Below are 19,977 nucleotides of genomic sequence, written 5' to 3'. Positions count from 1 at the left end.
ATGCAGCTTGCAAAGAAAATGTTGAGCAATCTGCTGTGCAGTCAAACTAAGCACTGGACAACACACATCTTTCTCCCCCGCTTATTTGGAACTGGGAATGAGAGGTTGAGCCTATCATCTGATGTTCAGAACAATAAATCAACCGTCATCGATTCAGGCAGCAAACGGTCCTGTCACCGTGGTTGGTATGCAGATGCCAATCTTGTATGTCCCAAATTTCCAGCAGCTGGGACAACAATAATTCAGGTTCCACCGAGATTTGAACTCGGATCGCTGGATTCAGAGTCCAGAGTGCTTACCATTACAACATGTAACCTTTGCTGAACAGTTCATTAGATTCTTTTCTCAAAATCATCAGCATTACCATCTCCACCATTATACTTTGTCTCGGCCTGGTCTCATCCTTAACTTCAGCTTGCCCCTCTGCTAAGCTTCGGTTCTGAGCAAATCACACAGCTGCCTTGATGGCTATCGGTTCACAAATCTCAGCTTCTTTTTCACACTGCTCATGGCAGATTGCATTGCAGTCCTGCCAGGTAAAATGAGTATAATCTTTGCAAGGCACAGCTGCACGAAAGATAAGCAATTGTTAACTTTTTTCGAAGAATACGAAGTGCAATGCCTCCGTTTCAAGAAGCACTGCTTTCAATTTCAGCAAGTATGCCAGCCGAATGCAGCTTGCAAAGAAAATGTTGAGCATTCTGCTATGCAGTCAAACGAAGCCCTGGACAACACATATCTTTCTCCCCCTCTTATTTGGAACTGGGAATGAGAGGTTGAGCCTATCATCTGATGTCGAGAACAATAAATCAACCGTCATTGATTCAGGCAGCAAACAGTCCCGTAACCGTGGTTGGTATGCAGATACCAAGCTTGTATGTCCCAAATTTCAGCAGCTGGGACAAAAAGAATTCAGGTTCCACCGAGATTTGAACTCGCATCGCTGGATTCAAAGTCCAGAGTGCTCACCATTACACCATGGAACCTTTGCTGAACAGTCCCTTGATTCTTTTCTCAAAATCAACAACATTACCATCTCCACCATTATACTTTGTCTCGGCCTGGTCTCATCCTTAACGTCAGCTTGCCCACTTGCCCCTCTGCTAAGCTTCGGTTCTGAGCAAATCACACAGCTGCCTTGATGGCTATCAGTTCACAAATCTCAGCTTCTTTTTCACACTGCTCATGGCAGCTTGCATTGCAGTCCTGCCAGGTAAAATGAGTATAATCTTTGCAAGGCACTGCTGCACGAAAGATAAGCAATTGTTAACTTTTTTCGAGAATACGAAGTGCAATGCCTACGTTTCAAGAAGCACTGCTTTCAATTTCAGCAAGTATGCCAGCCGAATGCAGCTTGGAAAGGAAATGTTGAGCATTCTGCTGTGCAGTCAAACGAAGCACTGGACAACACACATCTTTCTCCTCCTCTTATTTGGAACTGGGAATGAGAGGTTGAGCCTGTCATCTGATGTCGAGAACAATAAATCAACCGTCATTGACCCAGGCAGCAAACGGTCCCATAACCGTGGTTGTTTTGAATATGCCAAGCTTGTGTGTCCCAAATTTCCAGCAGCTGGGACAACAAGAATTCAGGTTCCACCGAGATTTAAACTCGGATCGCTGGATTCAGAGTCCAGAGTGCTTACCATTACACCATGGAACCTTTGCTGAACAGTTCTTTAGATTCTTTTCTCAAAATCAACAACATTACCATCTCCACCATTATACTTTGTCTCGGCCTGGTCTCATCCTTAACTTCAGCTTGCCCACTTGCCCCTCTGCTCAGCTTCGGTTCTGAGCAAATCACACAGCTGCCTTGATGGCTATCGGTTCACAAATCTCAGCTTCTTTTTCACACTGCTCATGGCAGATTGCATTGCAGTCCTGCCAGGTAAAATGAGTATAATCTTTGCAAGGCACAGCTGCACGAAAGATAAGCAATTGTTAACTTTTTTCGAAGAATACGAAGTGCAATGCCTACGTTTCAAGAAGCACTGCTTTCAATTTCAGCAAGTATGCCAGCCGAATGCAGCTTGCAAAGAAAATTTTGAGCATTCTGCTGTGCAGTCAAACGAAGCACTGGACAACACACATCTTTCTCCCCGTCTTATTTGGAACTGGGAATGAGAGGTTGAGCCTATCATCTGATGTCGAGCACAATCAATCAACCGTCATTGATTCAGACAGCAAACGGTCCCGTAACCTTGGTTGGTATGCAGATTACAAGCTTGAATGTCCCAAATTTCAGCAGCTGGGACAACAAGAATTCAGGTTCCACCGAGATTTGAACTCGGATCGCTGGATTCAAAGTCCAGAGTGCTCACCATTACACAATGGAACCTTCGCTGAACAGTCCCTTAGATTCTTTTCTCAAAATCAACAACATTACCATCTCCACCATTGTACTTTGTCTCGGCCTGGTCTCATCCTCAACGTCAGCTTGCCCACTTGCCCCTCTGCTAAGCTTCGGTTCTGAGCAAATCACACAGCTGCCTTGATGGCTATCAGTTCACAAATCTCAGCTTCTTTTTCACACTGCTCATGGCAGATTGGATTGCAGTCCTGCCAGGTAAAATGAGTATAATCTTTGCAAGGCACTGCTGCACGAAAGATAAGCAATTGTTAACCTTTTTCGAGAATACGAAGTGCAATGCCTACGTTTCAAAAGCACTGCTTTCAATTTCAGCAAGTATGCCAGCCGAATGCAGCTTGCAAAGAAAATGTTGAGCATTCTGCTGTGCAGTCAAACGAAGCCCTGGACAACACATATCTTTCTCCCCCTCTTATTTGGAACTGGGAATGAGAGGTTGAGCCTATCATCTGATGTCGAGAACAATAAATCAACCGTCATTGATTCAGGCAGCAAACAGTCCCGTAACCGTGGTTGGTATGCAGATACCAAGCTTGTATGTCCCAAATTTCAGCAGCTGGGACTAAAAGAATTCAGGTTCCACCGAGATTTGAACTCGCATCGCTGGATTCAAAGTCCAGAGTGCTCACCATTACACCATGGAACCTTTGCTGAACAGTCCCTTGATTCTTTTCTCAAAATCAACAACATTACCATCTCCACCATTATACTTTGTCTCGGCCTGGTCTCATCCTGAACGTCAGCTTGCCCACTTGCCCCTCTGCTAAGCTTCGGTTCTGAGCAAATCACACAGCTGCCTTGATGGCTATCAGTTCACAAATCTCAGCTTCTTTTTCACACTGCTCATGGCAGATTGCATTGCAGTCCTGCCAGGTAAAATGAGTATAATCTTTGCAAGGCACTGCTGCACGAAAGATAAGCAATTGTTAACTTTTTTCGAGAATACGAAGTGCAATGCCTACGTTTCAAGAAGCACTGCTTTCAATTTCAGCAAGTATGCCAGCCGAATGCAGCTTGGAAAGGAAATGTTGAGCATTCTGCTGTGCAGTCAAACGAAGCACTGGACAACACACATCTTTCTCCTCCTCTTATTTGGAACTGGGAATGAGAGGTTGAGCCTGTCATCTGATGTCGAGAACAATAAATCAACCGTCATTGACCCAGGCAGCAAACGGTCCCATAACCGTGGTTGTTTTGAATATGCCAAGCTTGTATGTCCCAAATTTCCAGCAGCTGGGACAACAAGAATTCAGGTTCCACCGAGATTTAAACTCGGATCGCTGGATTCAGAGTCCAGAGTGCTTACCATTACACCATGGAACCTTTGCTGAACAGTTCTTTAGATTCTTTTCTCAAAATCAACAACATTACCATCTCCACCATTATACTTTGTCTCGGCCTGGTCTCATCCTTAACTTCAGCTTGCCCACTTGCCCCTCTGCTCAGCTTCGGTTCTGAGCAAATCACACAGCTGCCTTGATGGCTATCGGTTCACAAATCTCAGCTTCTTTTTCACACTGCTCATGGCAGATTGCATTGCAGTCCTGCCAGGTAAAATGAGTATAATCTTTGCAAGGCACAGCTGCACGAAAGATAAGCAATTGTTAACCTTTTTCGAGAATACGAAGTGCAATGCCTACGTTTCAAAAGCAGTGCTTTCAATTTCAGCAAGTATGCCAGCCGAATGCAGCTTGCAAAGAAAATGTTGAGCATTCTGCTGTGCAGTCAAACGAAGCACTGGACAACGCACATCTTTCTCCCCCGCTTATTTGGAACAAGAGGTTGAGCCTATCATCTGATGTCCAGAACAATAAACCAACCGTCATTGATCCAGGCAGCAAACGGGCCCATAACCATGGTTGTTATGAAGATGCCAAGTTTGCATGTCCCAAATTTCCAGCAGCTGGGACAACAAGAATTCAGGTTCCACCGAGATTTGAACTATGGATCACTGGATTCAGAGCCCAGAGTGCTTACCATTACACCATGGAACCTTTGCTCAACAGTGCCCTAGATTCTTTTCTCAAAATCAACAACATTACCATCTCCACCATTCTACTTTGTCTCGGCCTGGTCTCTTCCTTAACTTCAGCTTGCCCCTCTGCTAAGCTTCGGTTCTGAGCAAATCACACAGCTGCCTTGATGGCTATCGGTTCACGAATCTCAGCTTCTTTTTCACACTGCTCATGGCAGATTGCATTGCAGCCCTGCCAGGTAAAATGAGTATAATCTTTGCAAGGCACAGCTGCACGAAAGATAAGCAATTGTTAACCTTTTTCGAGAATACGAAGTGCAATGCCTACGTTTCAAAAGCACTGCTTTCAATTTCAGCAAGTATGCCAGCCGAATGCAGCTTGCAAAGAAAATGTTGAGCATTCTGCTGTGCAGTCAAACGAAGCACTGGACAACGCACATCTTTCTCCCCCGCTTATTTGGAACTGGGAATAAGAGGTTGAGCCTATCATCTGATGTCCAGAACAATAAACCAACCGTCATTGATCCAGGCAGCAAACGGGCCCATAACCATGGTTGTTATGAAGATGCCAAGTTTGCATGTCCCAAATTTCCAGCAGCTGGGACAACAAGAATTCAGGTTCCACCGAGATTTGAACTTGGAATCACAGCCCAGAGTGCTTACCATTACACCATGGAACCTTTGCTCAACAGTGCCCTAGATTCTTTTCTCAAAATCAAGAACATTACCATCTCCACCATTCTACTTTGTCTCGGCCTGGTCTCTTCCTTAACTTCAGCTTGCCCCTCTGCTAAGCTTCGGTTCTGAGCAAATCACACAGCTGCCCTGATGGCTATCGGTTCACAAATCTCAGCTTCTTTTTCACACAGCTCATGGCAGATTGCATTGCAGCCCTGCCAGGTAAAATGAGTATAATCTTTGCAAGGCACAGCTGCACGAAAGGTAAGCAATTGTTAACTTTTTTCGAAGAATACGAAGTGCAATGCCTACTTTTCAAGAAGCACTGCTTTCAATTTCAGCAAGTATGCCAGCCGAATGCAGCTTGCTAAGAAAATGTTGAGCATTCTGCTGTGCAGTCAAACGAAGCACTGGACAGCACACATCTTTCTCCCCCTCTTATTTGGAACTGGGAATGAGAGGTTGAGCCTATCATCTGATGTCGAGAACAAGAAATCAACCTTCATTGATTCAGGCAGCAAACGGTCCCGTAATCTTGGTTGGTATGCAGATACCAAGCTTGTGTGTCCCAAATTTCAGCAGCTGGGACAACAATAATTCAGGTTCCACCGAGATTTGAACTCGGATCGCTGGATTCAGAGCCCAGAGTGCTTACCATTACACCATGGAACCTTTGCTAATAAATTTATTTGAATCTTTTCTTAAAATCAACAACATTACCGTCTCCACCATTATACTTTGTCTCGGCCAGGTCTCATCCTTCACTTCAGCTTGCCCACTTGCCCCTCTGCTAAGCCTCGGTTCTGAGTAAATCACACAGCTGCCTTGATGGCTATCGGTTCACAAATCTCTGTTTCTTTTTCACACTGCTCATAGCATCTTGTATTGCAGTCCTGCCAGGTAAAATGTGAATAATCTTTGCAAGGCACTGCTGCACGATAGATAAGCAATTGTTAACTTTTTTCGAGAATACGAAGTGCAATGTCTACGTTTCAAGAAGCACTGCTTTCAATTATCAACAAGTATGCCAGCCGAATGCAGCTTGCAAAGAAAATGTTGAGCAATCTGCTGTGCAGTCAAACTAAGCACTGGACAACACACATCTTTCTCCCCCGCTGATTTGGAACTGGGAATGAGAGGTTGAGCCTATCATGTGATGTCCAGAACAATAAACCAACCGTCATTGATCCAGGCAGCAAACGGGCCCATAACCATGGTTGTTATGAAGATGCCAAGTTTGCATGTCCCAAATTTCCAGCAGCTGGGACAACAATAATTCAGGTTCCACCGAGATTTGAACTCGGATCGCTGGATTCAGAGTCCAGAGTGCTTACCATTACAACATGTAACCTTTGCTGAACAGTTCATTAGATTCTTTTCTCAAAATCAACAACATTACCATCTCCACCATTATACTTTGTCTCGGCCTGGTCTCATCCTTAACGTCAGCTTCCCCACTTGCCCCTCTGCTAAGCTTCGGTTCTGAGCAAATCACACAGCTGCCTTGATGGCTGTCGGTTCACGAATCTCAGCTTCTTTTTCACACTGCTCATGGCAGATTGCATTGCAGCCCTGCCAGGTAAAATGAGTATAATCTTTGCAAGGCGCAGCTGCACGAAAGATAAGCAATTGTTAACTTTTTTCGAGAATACGAAGTGCAATGCCTACGTTTCAAAAGCACTGCTTTCAATTTCAGCAAGTATGCCAGCCGAATGCAGCTTGCAAAGAAAATGTTGAGCATTCTGCTGTGCAGTCAAACGAAGCCCTGGACAACACATATCTTTCTCCCCCTCTTATTTGGAACTGGGAATGAGAGGTTGAGCCTATCATCTGATGTCGAGAACAATAAATCAACCATCATTGATTCAGGCAGCAAACAGTCCCGTAACCGTGGTTGGTATGCAGATACCAAGCTTGTATGTCCCAAATTTCAGCAGCTGGGACTAAAAGAATTCAGGTTCCACCGAGATTTGAACTCGCATCGCTGGATTCAAAGTCCAGAGTGCTCACCATTACACCATGGAACCTTTGCTGAACAGTCCCTTGATTCTTTTCTCAAAATCAACAACATTACCATCTCCACCATTATACTTTGTCTCGGCCTGGTCTCATCCTTAACGTCAGCTTGCCCACTTGCCCCTCTGCTAAGCTTCGGTTCTGAGCAAATCACACAGCTGCCTTGATGGCTATCAGTTCACAAATCTCAGCTTCTTTTTCACACTGCTCATGGCAGATTGCATTGCAGTCCTGCCAGGTAAAATGAGTATAATCTTTGCAAGGCACTGCTGCACGAAAGATAAGCAATTGTTAACTTTTTTCGAGAATACGAAGTGCAATGCCTACGTTTCAAGAAGCACTGCTTTCAATTTCAGCAAGTATGCCAGCCGAATGCAGCTTGGAAAGGAAATGTTGAGCATTCTGCTGTGCAGTCAAACGAAGCACTGGACAACACACATCTTTCTCCTCCTCTTATTTGGAACTGGGAATGAGAGGTTGAGCCTATCATCTGATGTCGAGAACAATAAATCAACCATCATTGATTCAGGCAGCAAACAGTCCCGTAACCGTGGTTGGTATGCAGATACCAAGCTTGTATGTCCCAAATTTCAGCAGCTGGGACTAAAAGAATTCAGGTTCCACCGAGATTTGAACTCGCATCGCTGGATTCAAAGTCCAGAGTGCTCACCATTACACCATGGAACCTTTGCTGAACAGTCCCTTGATTCTTTTCTCAAAATCAACAACATTACCATCTCCACCATTATACTTTGTCTCGGCCTGGTCTCATCCTTAACGTCAGCTTGCCCACTTGCCCCTCTGCTAAGCTTCGGTTCTGAGCAAATCACACAGCTGCCTTGATGGCTATCAGTTCACAAATCTCAGCTTCTTTTTCACACTGCTCATGGCAGATTGCATTGCAGTCCTGCCAGGTAAAATGAGTATAATCTTTGCAAGGCACTGCTGCACGAAAGATAAGCAATTGTTAACTTTTTTCGAGAATACGAAGTGCAATGCCTACGTTTCAAGAAGCACTGCTTTCAATTTCAGCAAGTATGCCAGCCGAATGCAGCTTGGAAAGGAAATGTTGAGCATTCTGCTGTGCAGTCAAACGAAGCACTGGACAACACACATCTTTCTCCTCCTCTTATTTGGAACTGGGAATGAGAGGTTGAGCCTGTCATCTGATGTCGAGAACAATAAATCAACCGTCATTGACCCAGGCAGCAAACGGTCCCATAACCGTGGTTGTTTTGAATATGCCAAGCTTGTATGTCCCAAATTTCCAGCAGCTGGGACAACAAGAATTCAGGTTCCACCGAGATTTGAACTCGGATCGCTGGATTCAGAGTCCAGAGTGCTTACCATTACACCATGGAACCTTTGCTGAACATTTCCTTAGATTCTTTTCTCAAAATCAACAACATTACCATCTCCACCATTATAATTTGTCTCGGCCTGATCTCATCCTTAACTTCAGCTTGCCCACTTGCCCCTCTGCTAAGCTTCGGTTCTGAGCAAATCACACAGCTGCCTTGATGGCTATCGGTTCACAAATCTCAGCTTCTTTTTCACACTGCTCATGGCAGATTGCATTGCAGTCCTGCCAGGTAAAATGAGTATAATCTTTGCAAGGCACAGCTGCACGAAAGATAAGCAATTGTTAACTTTTTTCGAAGAATACGAAGTGCAATGCCTACGTTTCAAGAAGCACTGCTTTCAATTTCAGCAAGTATGCGAGCAGAATGCAGCTTGCAAAGAAAATTTTGAGCATTCTGCTGTGCAGTCAAACGAAGCACTGGACAACACACATCTTTCTCCCCCTCTTATTTGGAACTGGGAATGAGAGGTTGAGCCTATCATCTGATGTCAAGAACAATAAATCAACCGTCATTGATTCAGGCAGCAAATGGTCCCGGAACCGTGGTTGGTATGCAGATACCAAGCTTGTATGTCCCAAATTTCCAGCAGCTGGGACAACAAGAATTCAGGTTTCACCGAGATTTGAACTCGGATCGCTGGATTAAAATCCAGAGTGCTCACCATTACACCATGGAACCTTTGCTGATAAATTTATTGGAATCTTTTCTTAAAATCAACAACATTACCGCCTCCACCATTACACTTTGTCTCGGCCAGGTCTCATCCTTAACTTCAGCTTGCCCACTTGCCCCTCTGCTCAGCCTCGGTTCTGAGTAAATCACACAGCTGCCTTGATGGCTATCGGTTCACAAATCTCAGCTTCTTTTTCACACTGCTCATAGCATCTTGTATTGCAGTCCTGCCAGGTAAAATGTGAATAATCTTTGCAAGGCACTGCTGCACGATAGATAAGCAATTGTTAACTTTTTTCGAGAATACGAGGTGCAATGTCTACGTTTCAAGAAGCACTGCTTTCAATTTCAACAAGTATGCCAGCCGAATGCAGCTTGGAAAGGAAATGTTGAGCATTCTGCTGTGCAGTCAAACGAAGCACTGGACAACACACATCTTTCTCCTCCTCTTATTTGGAACTGGGAATAAGAGGTTGAGCCTATCATCTCGATGTCGAGAACAAAAAACCAACCGTCGTTGATCCAGGCAGCAAACGGTCCCGTAACCGTGGTTGTTATGAAGATGCCAAGCTTGTGTGTCCCAAATTTCAGCAGCTGGGACAACAAGAATTCAAGTTGCACCGAGATTTGAACTCGGATCGCTGGATTCAGAGCCCAGAGTGCTTACCATTACACCATGGAACCTTCGCTGAACAGTCCCTAGATTCTTTTCTCAAAATCAACAACATTACCATCTCCACCATTATACTTTTCTCGGACTGGTCTCATCCTTAACTTCAGCTTGCCCACTTGCCCCTCTGCTAAGCTTCGGTTCTGAGCAAATCACACAGCTGCCTTGATGGCTATCGGTTCACAAATCTCAGCTTCTTTTTCACACTGCTCATGGCAGATTGCATTGCAGTCCTGCCAGGTAAAATGAGTATAATCTTTGCAAGGCACTGCTGCACGAAAGATGAGCAATTGTTAACTTTTTTCGAGAATATGAAGTGCAATGCCTCCGTTTCAAGAAGCACTGCTTTCAATTTCAGCAAGTATGCCATCCGAATGCAGCTTGCAAAGAAAATGTTGAGCATTCTGCTGTGCAGTCAAACGAAGCACTGAACAACACACATTTTTCTCCCCCTCTTATTTGGAACTGGGAATAAGAGGTTGAGCCTGTCATCTGATGTCGAGAACAATAAATCAACCGTCATTGATCCAGGCAGCAAACGGTCCCATAACCGTGGTTGTTATGAAGATGCCAAGCTTGTATGTCCCAAATTTCAGCAGCTGGGACAACAAGAATTCAGGTTCCACCGAGATTTGAACTCGGATCGCTGGATTCAGAGCCCAGAGTGCTTACCATTACACCATGGAACCTTTGCTGAACAGTTCATTAGATTCTTTTCTCAAAATCAACAACATTACCATCTCCACCATTATACTTTGTCTCGGCCTGGTCTCATCCTTAACTTCAGCTTGCCCCTCTGCTAAGCTTCGGTTCTGAGCAAATCACACAGCTGCCTTGATGGCTATCGGTTCACAAATCTCAGCTTCTTTTTCACACTGCTCATGGCAGATTGCATTGCAGTCCTGCCAGGTAAAATGAGTATAATCTTTGCAAGGCACAGCTGCACGAAAGATAAGCAATTGTTAACTTTTTTCGAAGAATACGAAGTGCAATGCCTCCGTTTCAAGAAGCACTGCTTTCAATTTCAGCAAGTATGCCAGCCGAATGCAGCTTGCAAAGAAAATGTTGAGCATTCTGCTATGCAGTCAAACGAAGCCCTGGACAACACATATCTTTCTCCCCCTCTTATTTGGAACTGGGAATGAGAGGTTGAGCCTATCATCTGATGTCGAGAACAATAAATCAACCGTCATTGAGTCAGGCAGCAAACAGTCCCGTAACCGTGGTTGGTATGCAGATACCAAGCTTGTATGTCCCAAATTTCAGCAGCTGGGACAAAAAGAATTCAGGTCCCACCGAGATTTGAACTCGCATCGCTGGATTCAAAGTCCAGAGTGCTCACCATTACACCATGGAACCTTTGCTGAACAGTCCCTTGATTCTTTTCTCAAAATCAACAACATTACCATCTCCACCATTATACTTTGTCTCGGCCTGGTCTCATCCTTAACGTCAGCTTGCCCACTTGCCCCTCTGCTAAGCTTCGGTTCTGAGCAAATCACACAGCTGCCTTGATGGCTATCAGTTCACAAATCTCAGCTTCTTTTTCACACTGCTCATGGCAGCTTGCATTGCAGTCCTGCCAGGTAAAATGAGTATAATCTTTGCAAGGCACTGCTCCACGAAAGATAAGCAATTGTTAACTTTTTTCGAGAATACGAAGTGCAATGCCTACGTTTCAAGAAGCACTGCTTTCAATTTCAGCAAGTATGCCAGCCGAATGCAGCTTGGAAAGGAAATGTTGAGCATTCTGCTGTGCAGTCAAACGAAGCACTGGACAACACACATCTTTCTCCTCCTCTTATTTGGAACTGGGAATGAGAGGTTGAGCCTGTCATCTGATGTCGAGAACAATAAATCAACCGTCATTGACCCAGGCAGCAAACGGTCCCATAACCGTGGTTGTTTTGAATATGCCAAGCTTGTGTGTCCCAAATTTCCAGCAGCTGGGACAACAAGAATTCAGGTTCCACCGAGATTTAAACTCGGATCGCTGGATTCAGAGTCCAGAGTGCTTACCATTACACCATGGAACCTTTGCTGAACAGTTCTTTAGATTCTTTTCTCAAAATCAACAACATTACCATCTCCACCATTATACTTTGTCTCGGCCTGGTCTCATCCTTAACTTCAGCTTGCCCACTTGCCCCTCTGCTCAGCTTCGGTTCTGAGCAAATCACACAGCTGCCTTGGTGGCTATCGGTTCACAAATCTCAGCTTCTTTTTCACACTGCTCATGGCAGATTGCATTGCAGTCCTGCCAGGTAAAATGAGTATAATCTTTGCAAGGCACAGCTGCACGAAAGATAAGCAATTGTTAACTTTTTTCGAAGAATACGAAGTGCAATGCCTACGTTTCAAGAAGCACTGCTTTCAATTTCAGCAAGTATGCCAGCCGAATGCAGCTTGCAAAGAAAATTTTGAGCATTCTGCTGTGCAGTCAAACGAAGCACTGGACAACACACATCTTTCTCCCCGTCTTATTTGGAACTGGGAATGAGAGGTTGAGCCTATCATCTGATGTCGAGCACAATCAATCAACCGTCATTGATTCAGACAGCAAACGGTCCCGTAACCTTGGTTGGTATGCAGATTACAAGCTTGAATGTCCCAAATTTCAGCAGCTGGGACAACAAGAATTCAGGTTCCACCGAGATTTGAACTCGGATCGCTGGATTCAAAGTCCAGAGTGCTCACCATTACACAATGGAACCTTCGCTGAACAGTCCCTTAGATTCTTTTCTCAAAATCAACAACATTACCATCTCCACCATTGTACTTTGTCTCGGCCTGGTCTCATCCTCAACGTCAGCTTGCCCACTTGCCCCTCTGCTAAGCTTCGGTTCTGAGCAAATCACACAGCTGCCTTGATGGCTATCGGTTCACGAATCTCAGCTTCTTTTTCACACTGCTCATGGCAGATTGCATTGCAGCCCTGCCAGGTAAAATGAGTATAATCTTTGCAAGGCACAGCTGCACGAAAGATAAGCAATTGTTAACCTTTTTCGAGAATACGAAGTGCAATGCCTACGTTTCAAAAGCACTGCTTTCAATTTCAGCAAGTATGCCAGCCGAATGCAGCTTGCAAAAAAATGTTGAGCATTCTGCTGTGCAGTCAAACGAAGCACTGGACAACGCACATCTTTCTCCCCCGCTTATTTGGAACAAGAGGTTGAGCCTATCATCTGATGTCCAGAACAATAAACCAACCGTCATTGATCCAGGCAGCAAACGGGCCCATAACCATGGTTGTTATGAAGATGCCAAGTTTGCATGTCCCAAATTTCCAGCAGCTGGGACAACAAGAATTCAGGTTCCACCGAGATTTGAACTATGGATCACTGGATTCAGAGCTCAGAGTGCTTACCATTACACCATGGAACCTTTGCTCAACAGTGCCCTAGATTCTTTTCTCAAAATCAACAACATTACCATCTCCACCATTCTACTTTGTCTCGGCCTGGTCTCTTCCTTAACTTCAGCTTGCCCCTCTGCTAAGCTTCGGTTCTGAGCAAATCACACAGCTGCCTTGATGGCTATCGGTTCACGAATCTCAGCTTCTTTTTCACACTGCTCATGGCAGATTGCATTGCAGCCCTGCCAGGTAAAATGAGTATAATCTTTGCAAGGCACAGCTGCACGAAAGATAAGCAATTGTTAACCTTTTTCGAGAATACGAAGTGCAATGCCTACGTTTCAAAAGCACTGCTTTCAATTTCAGCAAGTATGCCAGCCGAATGCAGCTTGCAAAGAAAATGTTGAGCATTCTGCTGTGCAGTCAAACGAAGCACTGGACAACGCACATCTTTCTCCCCCGCTTATTTGGAACTGGGAATAAGAGGTTGAGCCTATCATCTGATGTCCAGAACAATAAACCAACCGTCATTGATCCAGGCAGCAAACGGGCCCATAACCATGGTTGTTATGAAGATGCCAAGTTTGCATGTCCCAAATTTCCAGCAGCTGGGACAACAAGAATTCAGGTTCCACCGAGATTTGAACTTGGAATCACTGGATTCAGAGCCCAGAGTGCTTACCATTACACCATGGAACCTTTGCTCAACAGTGCCCTAGATTCTTTTCTCAAAATCAACAACATTACCATCTCCACCATTCTACTTTGTCTCGGCCTGGTCTCTTCCTTAACTTCAGCTTGCCCCTCTGCTAAGCTTCGGTTCTGAGCAAATCACACAGCTGCCCTGATGGCTATCGGTTCACAAATCTCAGCTTCTTTTTCACACAGCTCATGGCAGATTGCATTGCAGCCCTGCCAGGTAAAATGAGTATAATCTTTGCAAGGCACAGCTGCACGAAAGGTAAGCAATTGTTAACTTTTTTCGAAGAATACGAAGTGCAATGCCTACTTTTCAAGAAGCACTGCTTTCAATTTCAGCAAGTATGCCAGCCGAATGCAGCTTGCTAAGAAAATGTTGAGCATTCTGCTGTGCAGTCAAACGAAGCACTGGACAGCACACATCTTTCTCCCCCTCTTATTTGGAACTGGGAATGAGAGGTTGAGCCTATCATCTGATGTCGAGAACAAGAAATCAACCTTCATTGATTCAGGCAGCAAACGGTCCCGTAATCTTGGTTGGTATGCAGATACCAAGCTTGTGTGTCCCAAATTTCAGCAGCTGGGACAACAATAATTCAGGTTCCACCGAGATTTGAACTCGGATCGCTGGATTCAGAGCCCAGAGTGCTTACCATTACACCATGGAACCTTTGCTAAAAAATTTATTTGAATCTTTTCTTAAAATCAACAACATTACCGTCTCCACCATTATACTTTGTCTCGGCCAGGTCTCATCCTTCACTTCAGCTTGCCCACTTGCCCCTCTGCTAAGCCTCGGTTCTGAGTAAATCACACAGCTGCCTTGATGGCTATCGGTTCACAAATCTCTGTTTCTTTTTCACACTGCTCATAGCATCTTGTATTGCAGTCCTGCCAGGTAAAATGTGAATAATCTTTGCAAGGCACTGCTGCACGATAGATAAGCAATTGTTAACTTTTTTCGAGAATACGAAGTGCAATGCCTACGTTTCAAAAGCACTGCTTTCAATTTCAGCAAGTATGCCAGCCGAATGCAGCTTGCAAAGAAAATGTTGAGCATTCTGCTGTGCAGTCAAACGAAGCCCTGGACAACACATATCTTTCTCCCCCTCTTATTTGGAACTGGGAATGAGAGGTTGAGCCTATCATCTGATGTCGAGAACAATAAATCAACCATCATTGATTCAGGCAGCAAACAGTCCCGTAACCGTGGTTGGTATGCAGATACCAAGCTTGTATATCCCAAATTTCAGCAGCTGGGACTAAAAGAATTCAGGTTCTACCGAGATTTGAACTCGCATCGCTGGATTCAAAGTCCAGAGTGCTCACCATTACACCATGGAACCTTTGCTGAACAGTCCCTTGATTCTTTTCTCAAAATCAACAACATTACCATCTCCACCATTATACTTTGTCTCGGCCTGGTCTCATCCTTAACGTCAGCTTGCCCACTTGCCCCTCTGCTAAGCTTCGGTTCTGAGCAAATCACACAGCTGCCTTGATGGCTATCAGTTCACAAATCTCAGCTTCTTTTTCACACTGCTCATGGCAGATTGCATTGCAGTCCTGCCAGGTAAAATGAGTATAATCTTTGCAAGGCACTGCTGCACGAAAGATAAGCAATTGTTAACTTTTTTCGAGAATACGAAGTGCAATGCCTACGTTTCAAGAAGCACTGCTTTCAATTTCAGCAAGTATGCCAGCCGAATGCAGCTTGGAAAGGAAATGTTGAGCATTCTGCTGTGCAGTCAAACGAAGCACTGGACAACACACATCTTTCTCCTCCTCTTATTTGGAACTGGGAATGAGAGGTTGAGCCTGTCATCTGATGTCGAGAACAATAAATCAACCGTCATTGACCCAGGCAGCAAACGGTCCCATAACCGTGGTTGTTTTGAATATGCCAAGCTTGTATGTCCCAAATTTCCAGCAGCTGGGACAACAAGAATTCAGGTTCCACCGAGATTTGAACTCGGATCGCTGGATTCAGAGTCCAGAGTGCTTACCATTACACCATGGAACCTTTGCTGAACATTTCCTTAGATTCTTTTCTCAAAATCAACAACATTACCATCTCCACCATTATAATTTGTCTCGGCCTGATCTCATCCTTAACTTCAGCTTGCCCACTTGCCCCTCTGCTAAGCTTCGGTTCTGAGCAAATCACACAGCTGCCTTGATGGCTATCGGTTCACAAATCTCAGCTTCTTTTTCACACTGCTCATGGCAGATTGCATTGCAGTCCTGCCAGGTAAAATGAGTATAATCTTTGCAAGGCACAGCTGCACGAAAGATAAGCAATTGTTAACTTTTTTCGAAGAATACGAAGTGCAATGCCTACGTTTCAAGAAGCACTGCTTTCAATTTCAGCAAGTATGCGAGCAGAATGCAGCTTGCAAAGAAAATTTTGAGCATTCTGCTGTGCAGTCAAACGAAGCACTGGACAACACACATCTTTCTCCCCCTCTTATTTGGAACTGGGAATGAGAGGTTGAGCCTATCATCTGATGTCAAGAACAATAAATCAACCGTCATTGATTCAGGCAGCAAATGGTCCCGGAACCGTGGTTGGTATGCAGATACCAAGCTTGTATGTCCCAAATTTCCAGCAGCTGGGACAACAAGAATTCAGGTTTCACCGAGATTTGAACTCGGATCGCTGGATTAAAATCCAGAGTGCTCACCATTACACCATGGAACCTTTGCTGATAAATTTATTGGAATCTTTTCTTAAAATCAACAACATTACCGCCTCCACCATTACACTTTGTCTCGGCCAGGTCTCATCCTTAACTTCAGCTTGCCCACTTGCCCCTCTGCTCAGCCTCGGTTCTGAGTAAATCACACAGCTGCCTTGATGGCTATCGGTTCACAAATCTCAGCTTCTTTTTCACACTGCTCATAGCATCTTGTATTGCAGTCCTGCCAGGTAAAATGTGAATAATCTTTGCAAGGCACTGCTGCACGATAGATAAGCAATTGTTAACTTTTTTCGAGAATACGAGGTGCAATGTCTACGTTTCAAGAAGCACTGCTTTCAATTTCAACAAGTATGCCAGCCGAATGCAGCTTGGAAAGGAAATGTTGAGCATTCTGCTGTGCAGTCAAACGAAGCACTGGACAACACACATCTTTCTCCTCCTCTTATTTGGAACTGGGAATAAGAGGTTGAGCCTATCATCTCGATGTCGAGAACAAAAAACCAACCGTCGTTGATCCAGGCAGCAAACGGTCCCGTAACCGTGGTTGTTATGAAGATGCCAAGCTTGTGTGTCCCAAATTTCAGCAGCTGGGACAACAAGAATTCAAGTTGCACCGAGATTTGAACTCGGATCGCTGGATTCAGAGCCCAGAGTGCTTACCATTACACCATGGAACCTTCGCTGAACAGTCCCTAGATTCTTTTCTCAAAATCAACAACATTACCATCTCCACCATTATACTTTTCTCGGACTGGTCTCATCCTTAACTTCAGCTTGCCCACTTGCCCCTCTGCTAAGCTTCGGTTCTGAGCAAATCACACAGCTGCCTTGATGGCTATCGGTTCACAAATCTCAGCTTCTTTTTCACACTGCTCATGGCAGATTGCATTGCAGTCCTGCCAGGTAAAATGAGTATAATCTTTGCAAGGCACTGCTGCACGAAAGATGAGCAATTGTTAACTTTTTTCGAGAATATGAAGTGCAATGCCTCCGTTTCAAGAAGCACTGCTTTCAATTTCAGCAAGTATGCCATCCGAATGCAGCTTGCAAAGAAAATGTTGAGCATTCTGCTGTGCAGTCAAACGAAGCACTGAACAACACACATTTTTCTCCCCCTCTTATTTGGAACTGGGAATAAGAGGTTGAGCCTGTCATCTGATGTCGAGAACAATAAATCAACCGTCATTGATCCAGGCAGCAAACGGTCCCATAACCGTGGTTGTTATGAAGATGCCAAGCTTGTATGTCCCAAATTTCAGCAGCTGGGACAACAAGAATTCAGGTTCCACCGAGATTTGAACTCGGATCGCTGGATTCAGAGCCCAGAGTGCTTATCATTACACCATGGAACCTTCGCTGAACAGTCCCTAGATTCTTTTTCAAAATCAACAACATTACCATCTCCACCATTACACATTGTCTCGGACTGGTCTCATCCTTAACTTCAGCTTGCCCACTTGCCCCTCTGCTAAGCTTCGGTTCTGAGCAAATCACACAGCTGCCTTGATGGCTATCGGTTCACAAATCTCAGCTTCTTTTTCACACTGCTCATGGCAGATTGCTTTGCAGTCCTGCCAGGTAAAATGAGTATAATCTTTGCAAGGCACTGCTGCACGAAAGATGAGCAATTGTTAACTTTTTTCGAGGATATGAAGTGCAATGCCTACGTTTCAAGAAGCACTGCTTTCAATTTCAGCAAGTATGCCATCCGAATGCAGCTTGCAAAGAAAATGTGGAGCATTCTGCTGTGCAGTCAAACGAAGCACTGGACAACACACATCTTTCTCCCCCTCTTATTTGGAACTGGGAATGAGAGGTTGAGCCTGTCATCTGATGTCGAGAACAATAAACCAACCGTCATTGATCCAGGCAGCAAACGGGCCCGTAATCGTGGTTGTTATGAAGATGCCAAGCTTGCATGTCCCAAATTTCCAGCAGCTGGGACAACAAGAATTCAGGTTTCACCGAGATTTGAACTCGGATCGCTGGATTCAAAGTCCAGAATGCTTACCATTACACCATGGAACCTTTGCTGAACAGTTCCTTAGATTCTTTTCTCAAAATCAACAACATTACCATCTCCACCATTATACTTTGTCTCGGCCTGGTCTCATCCTTAACTTCAGCTTGCCCACTTGCCCCTCTGCTCAGCTTCGGTTCTGAGCAAATCACACAGCTGCCTTGATGGCTATCGGTTCACAAATCTCAGCATCTTTTTCACACTGCTCATGGCAGATTGCATTGCAGCCCTGCCAGGTAAAATGAGTATAATCTTTGCAAGGCACAGCTGCACGAAAGATAAGCAATTGTTAACTTTTTTCGAAGAATACGAAGTGCAATGCCTACTTTTCAAGAAGCACTGCTTTCAATTTCAGCAAGTATGCCAGCCGAATGCAGCTTGCAAAGAAAATGTTGAGCATTCTGCTGTGCAGTCAAACGAAGCACTGGACAACACACATCTTTCTCACCCTCTTATTTGGAACTGGGAATGAGAGGTTGAGCCTATCATCTGATGTCGAGAACAATAAATCAACCGTCATTGATTCAGGCAGCAAACGGTCCCGTAACCTTGGTTGGTATGCGGATACCAAAGCTTGTGTGTCCCAAATTTCAGCAGCTGGGACAACAATAATTCAGGTTCCACCGAAATTTGAACTCGGATCGCTGGATTCAGAGCCCAGAGTGCTTACCATTACACCATGGAACCTTTGCTGATAAATTTATTTGAATCTTTTCTTAAAATCAACAACATTACCGTCTCCACCATTATACTTTGTCTCGGTCTGGTCTCATCCTTACCTTCAGCTTGCCCACTTGCCCCTCTGCTAAGCCTCGGTTCTGAGTAAATCACACAGCTGCCTTGATGGCTATCGGTTCACAAATCTCTGTTTCTTTTTCACAGTGCTCATAGCATCTTGTATTGCAGTCCTGCCAGGTAAAATGTGAATAATCTTTGCAAGGCACTGCTGCACGATAGATAAGCAATTGTTAACTTTTTTCGACAATACGAAGTGCAATGTCTACGTTTCAAGAAGCACTGCTTTCAATTATCAACAAGTATGCCAGCCGAATGCAGCTTGCAAAGAAAATGTTGAGCAATCTGCTGTGCAGTCAAACGAAGCACTGGACAACACACATCTTTCTCCCCCACTTATTTGGAACTGGGAATGAGAGGTTGAGCCTATCATCTGATGTCCAGAACAATAAATCAACCGTCATCGATTCAGGCAGCAAACGGTCCCGTAACCGTGGTTGGTATGCAGATGCCAATCTTGTGTGTCCCAAATTTCCCGCAGCTGGGGCAACAATAATTCAAGTTTCACCGAGATTTGAACTCGGATCGCTGTATTCAGAGCCCAGAGTGCTTACCATTACACCATGGAACCTTTGCTGAGCAGTTCCCTAGATTCTTTTCTCAAAATCAACAACATTACCATCTCCACCATTATACTTTGTCTCGGCCTGGTCTCATCCT

The 19,977-nt window shown here is 44.6% G+C and overlaps 16 non-coding genes across 16 annotated transcripts; all 16 read right to left on the bottom strand.

Annotated features, from left to right (window-relative positions):
* Positions 1 to 914: 914 nt before the first annotated feature.
* On the bottom strand, positions 915 to 986 carry trnaq-uug (transfer RNA glutamine (anticodon UUG)). Its single transcript has one exon. It is a non-coding gene; the product is annotated as a tRNA-Gln (tRNA).
* A 605-nt stretch (positions 987 to 1,591) lies between these two features.
* trnaq-cug (transfer RNA glutamine (anticodon CUG)) lies at positions 1,592 to 1,663 on the bottom strand. Its single transcript has one exon. It is a non-coding gene; the product is annotated as a tRNA-Gln (tRNA).
* Positions 1,664 to 2,269: 606 nt separating this feature from the next.
* On the bottom strand, positions 2,270 to 2,341 carry trnaq-uug (transfer RNA glutamine (anticodon UUG)). The gene has a single exon. It is a non-coding gene; the product is annotated as a tRNA-Gln (tRNA).
* Positions 2,342 to 2,945: 604 nt separating this feature from the next.
* Positions 2,946 to 3,017, bottom strand: trnaq-uug (transfer RNA glutamine (anticodon UUG)). The gene has a single exon. It is a non-coding gene; the product is annotated as a tRNA-Gln (tRNA).
* A 605-nt stretch (positions 3,018 to 3,622) lies between these two features.
* Positions 3,623 to 3,694, bottom strand: trnaq-cug (transfer RNA glutamine (anticodon CUG)). Its single transcript has one exon. It is a non-coding gene; the product is annotated as a tRNA-Gln (tRNA).
* Positions 3,695 to 5,624: 1,930 nt separating this feature from the next.
* Positions 5,625 to 5,696, bottom strand: trnaq-cug (transfer RNA glutamine (anticodon CUG)). Its single transcript has one exon. It is a non-coding gene; the product is annotated as a tRNA-Gln (tRNA).
* Positions 5,697 to 6,979: 1,283 nt separating this feature from the next.
* On the bottom strand, positions 6,980 to 7,051 carry trnaq-uug (transfer RNA glutamine (anticodon UUG)). The gene has a single exon. It is a non-coding gene; the product is annotated as a tRNA-Gln (tRNA).
* Positions 7,052 to 7,655: 604 nt separating this feature from the next.
* trnaq-uug (transfer RNA glutamine (anticodon UUG)) lies at positions 7,656 to 7,727 on the bottom strand. Its single transcript has one exon. It is a non-coding gene; the product is annotated as a tRNA-Gln (tRNA).
* Positions 7,728 to 8,332: 605 nt separating this feature from the next.
* trnaq-cug (transfer RNA glutamine (anticodon CUG)) lies at positions 8,333 to 8,404 on the bottom strand. The gene has a single exon. It is a non-coding gene; the product is annotated as a tRNA-Gln (tRNA).
* A 1,959-nt stretch (positions 8,405 to 10,363) lies between these two features.
* trnaq-cug (transfer RNA glutamine (anticodon CUG)) lies at positions 10,364 to 10,435 on the bottom strand. Its single transcript has one exon. It is a non-coding gene; the product is annotated as a tRNA-Gln (tRNA).
* Positions 10,436 to 11,033: 598 nt separating this feature from the next.
* On the bottom strand, positions 11,034 to 11,105 carry trnaq-uug (transfer RNA glutamine (anticodon UUG)). The gene has a single exon. It is a non-coding gene; the product is annotated as a tRNA-Gln (tRNA).
* A 605-nt stretch (positions 11,106 to 11,710) lies between these two features.
* trnaq-cug (transfer RNA glutamine (anticodon CUG)) lies at positions 11,711 to 11,782 on the bottom strand. The gene has a single exon. It is a non-coding gene; the product is annotated as a tRNA-Gln (tRNA).
* A 606-nt stretch (positions 11,783 to 12,388) lies between these two features.
* Positions 12,389 to 12,460, bottom strand: trnaq-uug (transfer RNA glutamine (anticodon UUG)). The gene has a single exon. It is a non-coding gene; the product is annotated as a tRNA-Gln (tRNA).
* A 1,938-nt stretch (positions 12,461 to 14,398) lies between these two features.
* On the bottom strand, positions 14,399 to 14,470 carry trnaq-cug (transfer RNA glutamine (anticodon CUG)). Its single transcript has one exon. It is a non-coding gene; the product is annotated as a tRNA-Gln (tRNA).
* Positions 14,471 to 15,751: 1,281 nt separating this feature from the next.
* On the bottom strand, positions 15,752 to 15,823 carry trnaq-cug (transfer RNA glutamine (anticodon CUG)). Its single transcript has one exon. It is a non-coding gene; the product is annotated as a tRNA-Gln (tRNA).
* Positions 15,824 to 18,458: 2,635 nt separating this feature from the next.
* On the bottom strand, positions 18,459 to 18,530 carry trnaq-uug (transfer RNA glutamine (anticodon UUG)). Its single transcript has one exon. It is a non-coding gene; the product is annotated as a tRNA-Gln (tRNA).
* Between the last annotated feature and the right edge of the window lie 1,447 nt (positions 18,531 to 19,977).

This window comes from Somniosus microcephalus, unplaced genomic scaffold (assembly GCF_052327205.1).
Source record: "Somniosus microcephalus isolate GS21.2 unplaced genomic scaffold, FLI_Smic_1.0 unresolved_chr4, whole genome shotgun sequence".
Taxonomy (NCBI): Eukaryota; Metazoa; Chordata; class Chondrichthyes; order Squaliformes; family Somniosidae; genus Somniosus; species Somniosus microcephalus.
The sequence above is the reverse complement of the archived record's forward strand: the minus strand, read 5'-3'. Positions and strand labels throughout refer to the sequence as shown.